This window comes from Schistocerca piceifrons, chromosome 3 (genome assembly GCF_021461385.2).
Source record: "Schistocerca piceifrons isolate TAMUIC-IGC-003096 chromosome 3, iqSchPice1.1, whole genome shotgun sequence".
Classification (NCBI taxonomy): domain Eukaryota; kingdom Metazoa; phylum Arthropoda; class Insecta; order Orthoptera; family Acrididae; genus Schistocerca; species Schistocerca piceifrons.
The window spans coordinates 54,145,806-54,162,008 of NC_060140.1; the positions used below are offsets into that span (position 1 = coordinate 54,145,806).

The 16,203-nt window shown below is 42.3% G+C and overlaps 1 non-coding gene across 1 annotated transcript; it reads right to left on the minus strand.

Annotated features, from left to right (window-relative positions):
- Positions 1-3,287: 3,287 nt before the first annotated feature.
- On the minus strand, positions 3,288-3,361 carry Trnat-ugu. Its single transcript has one exon. It is a non-coding gene; the product is annotated as a tRNA-Thr (tRNA).
- Positions 3,362-16,203: the final 12,842 nt, after the last annotated feature.

The window sequence follows — 16,203 nt, forward strand, 5'->3', positions numbered from 1 at the left end:
TGTCGCGACGAATCCAATGATGTGTAACAGTCTTTGAATGTCAGCGAAGGTCAAAAAGATGGCACTATCGTCCATTTAGGTGTTCGACGTGATGATCATTGGTATCAGTGCCCTAATCTGGCATGAACCAGAGTAGTGTTGTTCGTGTTCAGCATCGCCATAAATATCATCATTACCATATCAGTCTCCTCCAAGAATTAACTGGTACGGATGATATGCGTCGCACTGAATTCTGCCGATGTGCTCCAGATTCAGAGGAATGACACATTTAATAATTTGATTTTGTTTACTGACGGGACTACATTCACGAACCATGGAAATGTTAATTTGCATAACATGCATTATTAAGCAACTGAAAATCCATGTTGGCTGCGACAGCCAAAAACCGTGTTCGGTGAATGTATGGTGTGGGATTTTGAAGGACAGAATTATAGGCCCCTATTCCATCGAAGGAAATCTTAATGGTAGGAAGTGGACCACATTCCTCCAAGACACATTAGGTCTGTTACTGGAAGAAATACCTTTAGTAACAAGGAAGAGAATGTAGTATCAACACGATGGGTGTCCGGCACATTTTTCGCTGATGGGTAGAAATGAGTTACAGAGACAATTCCCTAACCGTTGGACTGGACGCGGAGGAGATATGTCGTGGCCGGCTAGTTCTCCAGATTTGACGCTCTGGATTTCTCCTTGTGCGAATTCGTTAACGTTATTGTTCATAAAGACGTTCCAACTAGTCTTGAACATATGCGAGAGGTCTTTCACTCAATCAGTGATAAGGAGATTGCAGCACTGCATTGATACCAATGGTCATCTCTTCGAACACCTTCTGTAAATGAACGTTCATGCCACTTTTGTGACCTTCGTTGACCCTCAAAGACTCTACTGTTACACATCATTGGGTTCATCTCGATGGACGCTATCAGAAAATAAGTACCAAACTATGAAATCCCATTAAAAAAAGTTGGCCTTCATATCTGTGACGCGACCCCACCTAGCAACAGAAAACGAACATCATATTATGGCCCCTATTGTCCGAAGCAACTTTTGTCACACAAACTTTTTAACTCCTATCATACTTTCGGAGTTGTTTTTGGTGGCAATAGCTAGTGACTCACGCTGTATAATGGTAAGACAGAGATTTAGGAACGAGGTTTTAAATTGTAAGACATATCCAGGGTAGATGTGGACTCTGACACAACTTACTGGTTATGAACTGTAGATAAAAACTGAAGAGACTGCAAAAAGGTAGGAATTTAATAATATGGGATCTGAATAAACTGAAAGAACCAGAGGCTGGGGAGAGTTTCAGAGAGAGCATTAGGAACGATAGACAAGAACAGGGAAAAGAAATACAGTCGAAGAAGAATAAGTAGTTTTGAGAGAAGAAGTGAAGGCAGCCGAGTATCACGTAGAAAAAAGACGAGAGCTAGTAGAAATCTTTAGGTAACATCAGAGATACTGAATTTAACTGACGAAAGAAGAAAATATAAAAATGCAGCAAATAAATCAGGTGAAAAGAAATACAAACGTATCAGAACTGGTAAAGCAGGGATGGGTACAGAACAAATGTAAGTATGTAGAAGCACATATCACTAGGGGTAAGACAGATACTGCTTACACGAAAATTAGAGAGACCTTTGGAGAAGAGAACAACCTCCATGAACATCAAGAGAACAGACGAAAGACCAGTCGTAGGCAAAGTAGGGAAAGCAGAAAGTTGGAAGCTGTATATAGAGGATGTATATAAGGGCGATGTACTTGAAGAAAATATTATGGTAATGGAAGAGGACGTAGATGAAGATGAAATGGAAGATATGATACTGCGTGAAGACAGAGAACTGAAAGATCTAAGTCGAAACTAGGCCTCGGGAGTAGACAACATCCCATTAGAACTACTGATTCCCTTGGGAGAGCTAGCCCTGACAAAACTCTATACCATCTGGTGAGCAAGATGTATGAGACAGTCGAAATACCCTCAGACGTCAAGAAGAATATAGTAATTCCAATCCCAAAGAAAGCAGGTGCTGACATGTTTCAAAAATAATGAACTATCAGTTTAGTAAGTCACGGTTGCATAATACTAACACGAATTCTTTATAGACGAATGGAAAAACTTGTAGAAGCCAAGCTCGGCAAAAATCAGTTTGGATTCCGTAGAAATGTTGGAACACGTGAGGAAATACTGACCCTACGACTTATGGTAGAAGATAGATTAAGGAAAGGCAAACCTACGTTTCTTGCATTTATAGACTTAGAGAAAGCTTTTGACAATGTTGACTGGAATACTCTCTTTCAAATTCTGCAGGTGGCAGGGATAAAATACAGGGAGGGAAAGGCTGTTTACAATTTGTACAGAAACCAGATGGCAGCTATAGAAGCCGAAGGGCATGAAAGGGAAGCAGTGGTTGGAAAGGGAGTGAGACAGGGTTGTAGCCTATCCCCGATGTTATTTAATCTGTATATTGAGCAAGCACTAAAGAAAACAAAAGAAAAATTCGGAGTAGGAATTAAAATCCATGGAGAAGAAATAAAAACTTTGAGGTTCGCCGACGACATTGTAATTCTATCAGACACAGCAAATGACCTTGAAGAGCAGCTGTGCGGAATGGACACTGTTTTGAAAGGAGGATATAAGATGAACATTAACGAAAGCAAAACGAGGATAATGGAATGTAGACGAATTAAATGAAGTGAAGCTGAAGGAATTAGGTTAGGAAGTGTGACACTATGTTCGAAGTAGAGAGGATATAAAAATGTAGGCTGGCAAAGGCAAGGAAAGCGTTTCTGAAGAAGAGAAAATTGCTAACATCAAATATAGGTTTAAATGTCAGGAAGTCGTTTCTGAAAGTATTTGTGTGGAGTGTAGCCATGTATGGAAATGAAACACGGACGATAAATAGTGTGGACAAGAACTTTTGAAATGTGGTGCTACAAAAGAATGATGAGGATTAGATGGGTAGATCACATAACTAATGGGGAGGTACCGAACAGAATTAGGGAAAAGAGAAATCTGTGGCACAACTCGATTAGAAGAAGGTATCATTTGGTAGGACATTTTCTGAGGCATCAAGAATACATTAAGCAGATTCAGAAGGATGTAAGTTGCAGTAGTTATTCAGAGATGAAGAGGCTTGCACAGGATAAAGTAACATGGAGAGCTGCATCATACCTGTCCCTGGACTGAAGACCACAACAACACAAACAGGATAAATGATGACTAACTGAAAACCTCAGCTGCCGACAGGTGTTGTTGATATACCTCGATGTGGACAGCTGGAAATGTGTTCCCCGACCGGGACTCGAACCCGGGATCTCCTGCTTACATGGCAGACGCTCTATCCATCTGAGCCACCGAGGACACAGATGAATAGCGCGACTCCAGGGACTTATCCCTTGCACGTTTCCCGTGAGACTCACATTCCCAACTGTCCACAATTCTACATTTGTATTGTACCTTATAGACATTTGCCCAACCACTCATTACTCGCGCACGCTTTGGCGATTCCCGTAAGAGTTTGGGCAACCTGTGGGCATTCTTACGGTTTTAATCTGCTAGGAAGTTTCATATCAGCGCACATTCCGCTGCAGAGTGAAAATCTCGTTCTAGTGATTTAGGATGGTCAAGATAAATGGGACACAATGTATGATTAATGTCTTGTGTTTAATATTTTAAAAGCACTGAGTTGAAATTCGTAAGGGAGTGATTTTTGAACTTTGTCACTTCATTTAGGACCTTCTTCGATTTAAGGCCGTGGATGAATATTTCCACTTCTTCCAAGACGTCCATTTTCCAGAAGTTTTCAATGTATGCTGTACTTTGAGGTCTTTGTCTGTAGCCACATTGTGTCCTGTATCATTTGTATGTTTTGCTATAGCTGACTTAATTATTTTCATCCAGTCTGAAACAGCCAATGTGTTCTTAAGAGGGGTTTTCAAGTTTGTTCGTGTTTGGGCTTTACAGCATTTGTTGCAGTGACTACATGTGTTTTCATAAACTTCTGGTTTGCTCAGTCTATCAGTAGGTTATACGATATCATGGACTAGTTAATTTCTAAAGTTGTTGTTAGTTTCAAAAGTGATCTTGATGTCTTTATTTTTAAACAACTCGAATATTTTGTTTCAGATGACTCCTAAATATGGTATCGATAAATACTTAAGTTTTTCTATGCTGTGGTGAGTACCCATGTCCGTCTGTCTCCTTTTGTATTTAGTTATGCGTTCTGAAAGTGCATCTATTTCAGTTCATGGTATCTTGTCGAGAAGTTTATTTTCAAGGTAGTTAATGAAAACTTCTGCAATGATCCCAATGAGATGACTTCCCATTGCTAAGTCCACACCAATGCCTTCTCTCTCTAAAGTTGAGCCATAAGTGTTTCTTCTCGCAATTCGATGACTTACGTTTGCCTTAATTACTGATATATATATGTTTAACCTTCAGCATTATTCCGTTGTGCCACATTTCAAATGCGTCTGTTCTCTTCAGGCCTGAACGGCTTCTCCACCGCGTTTCGCCATCGTGTAACGTTACACTCCAGACAGACAACTTGAGAAAACATTTATTAACACCTACATTTATATTTTATGTAAACATATCTCTCCTCTGGAGATATTCTTTACTTGCTGTTGTCGGACTGCATTTCATATCCTCTCTGCTTCACCTGGCGTGAATCATATTGCTTTTCAAATAACAAAGCTCATCTAACTTTGAGTGTCTTAATTTCTGATGCAGCTGATTCAGCACCGTTCGAATAATTTTGTTACCTTCGATTAACTTTGTTTTTCTTTCCGTGATGTTCATGTTTAACCTTCTTTATATTTCTTTATGTTCGTTTTACAGCTTTCTTCAGACTTACCTTCCAAGTTCGTTGCCGATTCTATCAGAATTAGAACGTCATTGGTAAATCTTAAAGTTCTCCTCTCATTTATCCTTGGTTTCCTCTATTGTTTGATAATGTACGGACGGAATAACATCGGGAAGAAGCTACAGCCTTGCCACACTCCCCTCTCAACTGCCACTTTCCTTTCATGCCCTTCGACTCTTACAACAGCACTTCACTTAGATTCGTAGAACTTGTTCCTGTACAAGTTATGGCTAACCTATCGCTGTATGTAATTCCTGATACTTTCATAATTTCAAAGTGAGCGTGCACAAAAGCGCTCTCTAAATCTATAAACGCTGTACGTCTTCTCTGAAATCGGCTTCAAACAGTCTCTCCATTCTTCTATAAATAATACATTTCAATATTTAGCGAACACGACTTATTAAACTTCATGTTCTCTGATATTCATACCGCCCAGCACATGCATTCTTTTAAACTGAGATTAAATTCTTCTCCAAATCTGATGTTACTTCAGCTATTTGATTGTCTTGGATACTTGGTGACACAATGTTATAACTGCATCGTCTCCCAAGGTTCGCAATAATGCTGAGGGAAAGTCGTCTACTCCCTGTTTCTATTTTTATAATGCTGAGTGAAAGTCGTCTGCTCCAGGTGCTATGTTTCGATACAGGTATTTCCCATTTCATTTAATGTACTTCAGCTTCTATGACAGAGAGTTCGTTTCCTCTTCTACATACCTCGGGGTACAACAGTTCATCAGAGCTCTTGGTGCTTACACAGGTGCATTTCTTTTCTCCAAACGAATCTGTAATTTTCCTGTACGGGGCACCTATTGCTCCCATAGTCATTCACACTGCTGCACCTTGCCCACTCTCCTCTAGTCATTCCTGCGTGGGCGTTTTAGAGCACCACTGAGTCCCATTTTTTTACGTCTGTAACCCCTTTTTCTGGTTAATATCACTATCTCACGTCTTTTTCAGGGATGTAGGCTGGGTGTATTTAATCACCTCCTGCCTTTAATACAAAGACTGGGAAAATCTCAACACAAAGATGGAATTGTGCGACGTGAACGAAAATTGTCAGGCGTGTTTGTATGTTTGAAAGATGATGTCCATTAAATTTTCGTGCATTCGCATAAGAGGGGCGCTAGTAGCCCCACTATGAGGACGCCAATCAGGTTTGCTTTAAATACGAGCTATAACGGTCATGAGCGCTAGTTACCTTCGAAACTGGACGTTGTGACTCGATGTCAATAAAGAACGCCTTTAATGTGACAAAGACGCAGTTATCAACATCTCATTGAGTTTAGAGAAGGTCGTGTAACATGGCTACGCGGAGCTGCATGCCCCTTCTGCTATATTACCAAAACACTTGGCAGGAACGTATCCACTGCGCATGACTGCTGGCAGTCGTGGCCACGAGAATGTACGGTTACAAGGAGGCCGGGCTACGGAGAGGGAGGACCATCGTGTTCGGCGGGCGGCTCTGGAGCATCGTAATGCATCTGAAAGCAGCCATTTGAGCAGCAGTTACTAATCGATTAGTTCCGAGACAGTCACCATGCCGCGTGCATTCCATTGATACGAAACCACCGCCCTTTGCGACTTGTGTGGTGTCAAGTGAGAGCACATTTGAGTGGAGCGTGAAGTCTGATGTTTCTTCTGATGAAATATGGCTCTGGCTCTGTGCCAGTGATGGCCATTTGTTGGTTAGAAGGGGGCTATTTGAGGGCCTGCAACAAACTTGTCTGCACACACACTGAACATACACCCGGACAACACATGGTCTGGGATGCAGCAGGAGCAGCAGCAATATCCTCGTGGTTATCCCACGCACACTGACTGCAATTTTGTCCGTCACTCTGGTGACCATACATGTTGTGGTGCCGTTCAAGAACAGCATTCTAGGCAGTGTTTTACAACAGGACAACAGTCGCCCAATACCGCTGTCGTGACCCAACATGCTCTGCAGAATTTTGAAACATTGCCTTGGCTTGTTCGATCACCAGATCCGTCTTTAATCGAGAACGTGTGGGGGACATCACAACATTTTGGCGGTTACACCGGCTACTAATGTACTAGCATTTCACATTTGCGGTGGCTGATCTCACACTTACATTAACCTGTGATCTTGCAGTGTTGATCACTAAATATCTTACCCTGAATAATGTATTCCCGAAATTTCATTACCCGGTGTTATTTATTTTCTCATAAGATTTCTTTTTTCAGTGTATTTTATGTTTCAATGTTACCCATTCTATTTATATTGTATTCTTTCTCCGAGTTTCAATAAATCGTCGCCAAAAACTCTCGACAATCACTACATTTTGCTATTAAGCCTGGTACCATCACAATTTTTTAACGTTCTGCAATTTCTTCACTTTTAGTCTGCATTTCAGTACCTGTGTATTAGGGTCAGAGATCTCATCTGCCGCTGGAAATGTTTTTGCGTTTCAAAATATGGTTCATAAACCTCTGCGCCATTATTATAATTTACCCTAAATCTTGCGGTATCTGAGTTCTCTTCCATGTACCCAACGGTCTTTCATGTGTCTTAAACTGAATGGAACGATTACATTCAGTCCATGCTCTCCTGGTATTTTACTCCTCTTCCTTTACTTGCTGTCGAATTCCAGACATTCACAACGCATTCCTTAACAAATTGATTGATTTCTTTTATCTCAGTCTGTTCATTAACTGCGGAGCTTGTATTGTTGTGGTCGCTGTTTGTTTTGTGTCTCTCTTGATAACTCCATTTATAAGAGCTCACTTTCATTCCTAATTTCTGACACATTATCATAGCTTCTCCTTCGCTTTGCGTCGACAACTTTGTAGTCAGAGGAGCAGAACCCTGATCTTACTGCAAACCCCAGTTCACTAGTATCTGCTATACCCATCTATCCTTTTTTCCTTTAAAGTTCTGTCACCTATCCTGTTAAGGAATTTAACATTCTATATACTGAGGTTTTGCTTCTTTTCTTATGACGGCACCCATCCGAGTAGTACCAGACCGGAGATCCAGATGAAGAGCTATTTTATCTCCAGAATAGTTTGGTTAAAAGGATGCGATCATCGTTAAGTCACGCAGCAAAGCTGCATATTGTCATAACTAGCGGCTGTAGTTCCCCGATTGTTTCAATCGCTCGCATACCAGTAAAATAATTTCATTTTAGTTAATGTCAAAAGGTCACATCCATCAGACTGTTGCTGGTGAAGGTACTGGGAAGCTTCTCCATACTTTAGTATTACCTTTACGCAGATAACCCACTAATGCAGTTTCTCCTGCGGGAGGGCCATCGGTATCTTACTTACACAGTCATATGATGTTACATTTTCTCCTTTTTTTCAGATCTGTTTGCATTCAGACACAAAGTACAAACATGGGCACTGCATAAGACAGTGCTGTAATGAGAAATGTTATTACAACTAGTGCTACGTACAATCACTAGGCTACATTCCAGAGCATAAACGTCAACGAACTCGTCTTCTGCTTCCACAACGGTTTCATGCACCAGTTGCTTCATGTGCTCTCAGATGAAGAAATCCTGACGCATAAGGATAGGCGACACGGCCGGTGAGGCCACAGGGCCACCTCGACCAAACCTTCTATTCCCGTTGGTGGCTCTCGGGTGATTACTGAAATGTGCTGACACCGCAACGCACTGCAAGTATATCGGTTGTCCATAATTCAGAGCTACATTCTCTAGACGTTCTGGTAATACATGTTCGGACATAGAAAAATTTTAAATATCAGTAAACATCCCTACTCAGTGAACCGAACACAATTATTAATATACGTTTCAGCTGCTCGACACTTACAGGATATTAAAGCGTGAATATTTCAGTATTTAGGATACTAACTCATCTGTCAAACTTAAAATGATTTACACTCGATGTTACCTTTACTCTGATTCAGATTTTCTGTTTGAAATGCAGCGTCTACTATAACATACTGTTTAACGTTCGATCTCGCAAGGTGCTTCATGACCTTTGTATGCTCACGGTACGAAATGTATCGAGTACGGATATTTTCAGAATATGAAGTTCAAAAATTCCGCTGTACAAGTTGTTGCCTGATCTCTTCGCTCTCCTCCCGTAACAAGTTGCTCCACCTCTGAGACTCTATTCATGACGTGTTCCATCTCCCTTCGGAGTCCCGCCGGGCTGCGCACTTTGCGGAGACCCGCCACGCTTTCACGCTGCTGGAACGAAGCAGCCTCTGTGCGCCGCAGCTAAACACGGGCCTAGAGCGGCGCCACCTAAGTTGGCCGATGCGCGCTCGTGGGCCCTCCAACTTGTTCAAAGGGCTCCTCGCTTAGCGAACTCCCCGCTTTGAGCCGGCGCTGGCGCTGGGGGGCTGCGGCAGCAACAGTTTTGTGCTCGGAGCTCAGGTCGCAGCACGGAAGGCGCATTACCGAGACAGTGAGTCTCTCTCAACGACTTTCACCACACGCATTAGAACCTTTAAAGCAGGGACTCCGTAATTTCTTCGTATGCCAGGAAATATATGTATGGAATACATATGTCCAGCTGGGGGGCTGCGGCAGCAACAGTTTTGTGCTCGGAGCTCAGGTCGCAGCACGGAAGGCGCATTACCGAGACAGTGAGTCTCTCTCAACGACTTTCACCACACGCATTAGAACCTTTGAAGCAGGGACTCCGTAATTTCTTCGTATGCCAGGAAATATATGTATGGAATACATATGTCCATGAACACACAGAGGTTGTGAATACGCAGATGACCAAATTTTACAATTTTGCAAGTGGAGAAGTTCCCGAAAACTCGAAATCAACATCTCAGGTCTTGCTTTCTCGAGTTCAGGACACATTTATGAGAATAATAGATCGACAATTTTATGAAGTATTACTATTACTTAAATTCCTGCAACAATTTTTCGTAAGAAAAAAAATCGTGGAAATTTTTTCTGTAACAGGACAGTTATATCCGAAGCCTATTAGCTGATTAGGTTCCGATTGATCGCAAAAACCTTTGCATTTCTGAACGCACAGTGACAATATACAGATGGCTATAAAACAGTGTCTCCAGCCAAGTACAGATGCCTGTTGAAGGTTTTCGCCCTATTTCGTGCACCTACATACCGGTGCTTCATGAATTTCCATGAAAATCCGCGCATTGCAGGGGAAATGATGATACTCCTTCAGCTTTCTGGATTGAAAGTGTTTGATCACCCGTCATACAATCCGGACTTGGCTCCGTCTGAGTTTCATATGTCGTCACACGAACCGTAGGCTATGAATAAATAATTTTGCACAAGATCGCCCCATTCTGAATCCGCTCTGCTGGAGATGTTCAGGATCTAGTTGCAGCTCTGCTCGCGTGAGGAGAGCTTTGCATGGAATTATGTAGGTAAATGAAACTAGTAAGGCTCGAGGATAGTTGCTTAAGAATATAAGTTCTGTTTTACTATCAGTTTAGAATTTTGCTCGTAAGCAGTAAGCTCCAGTGTAAAAAAAATAAAATAATAAAATAGAATAAAATAAAATAAAAAAGTAACTTTTTTATCTAAATCAAAGTAACCAGCTTGTAAATTTCTATAAAAAGGAACTGTCAAAGCGTACGTGACATCATTTTTTCATTAAAGACTTCTTTAATGTTCCCTACGTTTGTCGTACGCCATAACGCCCATCTCCTGCACTCCGAAATACAGTGAGGTGACAAGACAGTATATCAATGTACACACATACAGATAGCGGTAGTATCGTGTACACGAGATGTAAAAGGCAGTGCATTGGCGAAACACTCATTTGCAATCATGTACTTCTTGTGAAAATGTTTCACACGTGATTGTGGCAGAACGACGAGAATTAAAACGCTCTGAACGGCAGAACAGTAGCTAGAGCTAGCCGCATGGGACAGTTCCGTTTTTTAAATAGTTGGGGAATTCAGTATTCCGAGATCCACAGTGTCAACAGCGTGCCGAGAATATTTCAGAAATTGCAACTCACGAAGGACAACGCTCCACCGGCGGCCTTTCCCTAACTACCAAGATCAGCGGCGTCTGGGTACACTTGTCTGTGCTAACAGACAAGGCCACTGCGTCAAATAACGGCAGAAATCAATCTGGGACATGGGACGACCGTATCCATTAGGACAGTGGGGGGAAATGTGGCGTTAATTGGCAATGGCAGCAGACGACCGACGCGAGTGTGTCTGCTGACAGCACGATACGACCTGCAGCGCCGCTCCTAGGCTAGTTACTGTATCGATTGGACCATAGATCACTGGAAAACCGTGGCCTGGTCAGATGAATGCAAATTACAGTTGGTAAGAGCTGACGGCAGGGTTCGACTACGGCGCAGACCCCATGAAGCCATGGATCCCAGTTGCCAGCAAGGCACTGTGCAGGCTGGTCGTGGCTACATAACGGTCTGGACTGTGTTTACATGGAATGGGATGGGTCACCTGGTCCATGTGAACAGATTATTGACTCTAAATGATCGTGTTAGGCTACTTGGAGATCCTTTGTCCCGACTCATGGACGTCACGTTCCCAAAAAACCATGGAATTTTTATGCATGACAGTGCGCCATGTCACCGAGCCACAATTGTTCGCAATTTTATTGAAGAACATTGTGAACAATTCGAGCGAATGATTTGGCCACCCAGATCGCCCGACATGAATCCCGTCGAACGTTTATGAGTTATCTAGAGGTCAATTGACGCACAAAATCCTGCACCGGCCACAATTTCGCAATTATGGACGGCTATAGAGGCAGCATGGAACATTGTTTCTGCAGGAGATATCCAAATACTTGTTGAGTCCACGCCACGTCGAGTTTCTGCAGTACATCAGGAGGTCCGACACGATGTTTGGTGTCCAACGACTTTTGTCACATATAAACCAGTTTTATGTGGTATTCCCCTAACACTTTTGGCGTCCTGTATGAACGTGCCATGAAGTGAAGCCTCCTGCCGTCGAGAGTAGTTGCTGCTATTCACGTGGCTCACTCGCACGCAGCAACTGTATAGCCACGTCACAGAGAAAGACAGGATTAGACAACCTACTGCAGAAATTATGGTAACACTGATTAGAAAAATTTTATAGTACTTTATTAAACTGAATTCACAATACTCAACTGAAGTAAGGATATGATGCGTGGCAATGTTGTTAAATGTTCACTTCCACAGGCTGCAACGTCGCGGTGGTTGTGTGATCGTCCCACAGAAGTAACGTTCCTCACCTTGAAGTGATACCTTCTTCTGCAGTCCTCACGCCTTCCCTCTTAGAAACGAATGACTTCCTCTGCTGGAAAAGATGCAGTAGAACCAGTAGAATAATTCGAATCCTACGGCTTAAACAGGTATTTTCAGTATGAATTTAAATGAACGATTAAATGAAAGGTAGTTTGTTAGTGAAACCTTCGATATACTGGCCTCTTTTAATACAGAGACAGTGCCCAGCCCTTCTTAATATTAAGTTCTTGGTTTAACACTCACACAAAATCACTGTCAATCATCTTAACCAGATATGGTAATCAACCGAAATCGTTACCTAAAGGTTTATCTGTGACAATGCTCGCTCAGGTATTACACAATTCGACCTCTACGAATATTCAGTTTCTACCCATAGTTTGTATACAATGCCACGCTGATTTTGGTTACTAAAATGTCACAGTTTATGTATTAAAATCGGAATTTCACGTATTCGTTTTTCTCACGCTTTCGCAAGAACCTTTCGGCTCTCCACGGTCTAATTGTAATCATTTTTCTACAATATTGTCCAGAGCTCCTTATATGCGCACCGGAACATAGATTATGGCTGAGCTCCGAACTGACTCTTTAGACCTCACAAAGAAATTCTTTAACCTACAAAATACGCCCGAACGTATTGTCTTCTCACTCCCTGATAAACGTCATAGCCAATCCGAAATCAACATAAAACCACGCCATCAAGCGTCGTTTGATTTGACCTATCACAACTTAATAGTTTTCATGAACAATTTATTAAATGAGCAAATTGAGAATCTTAAAAAATATCAGAATACATCCATCTTTAAATAACAGAACTATCGTAAAATGGCTGTTTTTCCCGTACCATAAGCTTTTTGGTTGTACGGTACAAAATTTCCCCGAGAGTATAATTTACTTTCCCTGTAAAATCATGGTTCTCACGCTAACGTGTACTAAGTTAATGAATAAAACTGTGTGCCCGACCGAGACTCGAACTCGGGAACTTTGCCTTTCGCGGGCAAGTGCTTTACCATCTGGGCTACCGAAGCACGACTCACGCCCGGTCCTCACAGTTTTACTTCTGCCAGTATCTCGTCTCCTACCTTCCAAACTAATGGTAGAGCACTTGCCCGCGAAAGGGAAAGGTCCCGAGTTCGAGTCTCGGTCGGGCACACAGTTTTAATTTGCCAGGAAGTTTCATATCAGCGCACACTCCGCTGCAGAGTGAAAATCTCATTCTGGAAACATCCCCCAGGCTGTGGCTAAGCCATGTCCCCGCAGTATCCTTTCTTTCAGGAGTGCTAGTTCTGCGACGTTCGCAGGAGAGCTTCTGTAAAGTTTGGAAGGTAGGAGACGAGATACTGGCAGAAGTAAAGCTGTGAGTAACGGGCGTGAGTCGTGCTTCGGTAGCTCAGATGGTAGAGCACTTGCCCGCGAAAGGCAGAGGTCCCGAGTTCGAGTCTCGGTCGGGCACACAGTTTTAATCTGCCAGGAAGCTTCATATCAGCGCACACTCCGCTGCAGAGTGGAAATCTCATTCTGAAAACAATATTTATTTAATATCTGATTTTCATTCCAGAGTATCAACGATAACATACTAAGCTGAAGAACTCAAAAAGACGACACTTAAATGTCTCAGGAAAAATTTATACGATTCACAACATAATTCACATTAATAAAAAAATTGAGATAATTTCAGGCGTAGCAATCACAATAACTACAGTTTTGCCGGCCGGGGTCGCCGAGCGGTTCTAGACCCTACAGTCTGGAACCGCGCGATCGCTACGGTGGCAGGTTCGGATATTGCCTCGGGCATGGATGTGTGTGATGCCCTTAGGTTAGTTAGGTTTAAGTAGTTCTAAGTTGTAGGGGACTGATGACCTCAGAATTTGAGTCCCATAGTGCTCAGAGCCATTTCAACCATTTTTGAACCACAGTTTTGTTTCCAAAACATATTTTAACGACTTGATAATTTCCTAGGCCTTAAGCTGCTGACATTTTTCTGCCATAGCCCTACCTGCTTGCACTTAGAAACTGGAGCAGAGAGCATCTGTCGCGCGATAACCACGACTCATTGTGTAATGTTGTCTGTGCGATATGAAACAATACGCACCAAGATCTATCTTTGAACACTGATCTGATCCTGAATCCAGTGAACTATGACTAACGTAACTAGTAGACTGTCCAACTGGGGTCTAAGGTGTGTCCTGATGCCATTTGAGGCACATTGTTGATACTGTCGAAGTAATTGTTGATACAGTTAATCTGACGGAAGCCATGTGTCCGATTCTACCCGCGGCTGGGAGTTTGACATCCACTTGGGAACTACTTGGATGACGTAAGGTGGATGTACAATGTAGTTAGCGTTGTGTGCGCCCTCTATGGTGTCTGAACACAACAACGTTCCGCAGATGAAAGCTGGCTTTGGCACGTGGCTCCCTACTCGTGTACGGCCCTATACCTCGTCATCTGGCGGCAGCGGCATTCCCAGTGGAGCGTTCGGAACCAGTAGCCCAGCACGATAGCTTCCTAAAGCGACGAGTGTGCAGTCACCCCCAAAACTACGCACAAGGTCCGAAGAATCACGTGGGACTGCTCATTTTAGGAATCTACCTGTGATAAGCAATAGCAATAGGTTTGATACATCGTTATGGGCTTCTGAGGTTTATTAGAAGCAGGAAATCAAGTATCGCCGTAAATTCAAGCTATTTAAAGTCGGTGATGGAAACGCACATATAGACATGAACAGCGGGTTAAACCCTCTAAAGGATTAGGAGCCAGTAATTTTCAGTACACCACTTTGTTTCGTGCACACAACTGACATGCATAACTTAAACAAAATGGTGAAAACGTACATTCCTTGTTGTTGTTCAGCCGAAGATTAATTAGATGAGTCTCCATATACCAATCTATCCTTTCCAAGTCTCTTCATCTTTGCATAACTCTTGCAATTTAAGTTAACTAGAACATGTTTGTAGTCAAGCTTTGTGCTTAGATTGTAAATTCTATCCACCACCCCCCCTCTTCCCCTCTTCACCCACATCATCCCCCTTACCAAACAAATACCCTCTATTACCAAAACAAAGGCTCCTTGAAGCATATCAACTGATTTCTTCGTTTAGTCAAATTGTGGCACAAATTTCGTCATTCGTTACACGATCTATCCATTTAATCTTTAGCGTTCTCCATAGCTAGACATTTCAAAATCTCTAATTCTGTACGCTTTATTCATCATGTTTCACTTCAAGGCTGCACTCCAGAAATATAATTATAGGAAGACTTCCAAACAACGCAGTTTCACTTTATAAGTTAAAATATTCCTCTTTTTAGGTTTCGGTTTTCTGACAGTTAAGTCCGTGTTTTCCATCGCCTTTACTTCTGCCTCCACAACTTACCGTGTTTCCAAGCTCGTCTACTTTCTGTGTCTCATCTCCTAATTTAATACCCCACGTTTCCTAGACATTTTTGTCCTTTTTTGCGCCGTACTACCAGCTCTCAAAATATGGAATATTTTTTAACACCTCGTGTATGCCTACAAGCTTCGTGGACGCTGAGGAGATTAAGTAAATTTGTGACCAGATAAAATGAATGATTCATTTCGGTAAGAGACGCATATATGTGATGTGGAGCTGCAACTCGATGATCGAAAAAGGAAGAGAAGTAAACATGACGGAACAACATGGACTGGAAGAGAGGAAGTTGGCTGGTAACTTTTTCGAGAAGCACAATTTCATCTCTGTTACCATATGTTTTAAGGATCATTAAAGAATATTGCATGGGCGGAATTGATGTGCAGGCATCGGAAGGTTCAGCCAAAACAAAAGTTTTCTCCCTGGTGTGTAATATAGATTAAAAAAATGGTCCAAATGGCTGTGAGTACTATCGGAGTTAACATATGAGGTCATCAGTCCACCATAACTTAGAACTACTTAAACCTAACTAACCTAAGAACATCACACACATCCATGCCCGAGGCAGGATTTGAACCTGCGACCGTAGTGGTCACGCGGTTCCAAACTGAAGCGCCTAGAACCGCTCGGCCACACTAGCGGCAATATAGATCACACAGCTGTAATATCCTCAGACTTCAAGACTAATGTGATAATTCCAATCCCAAAGAAGACAAGTACGGACGTGTATTACCGATCCATTACTGCAATATGTCATCG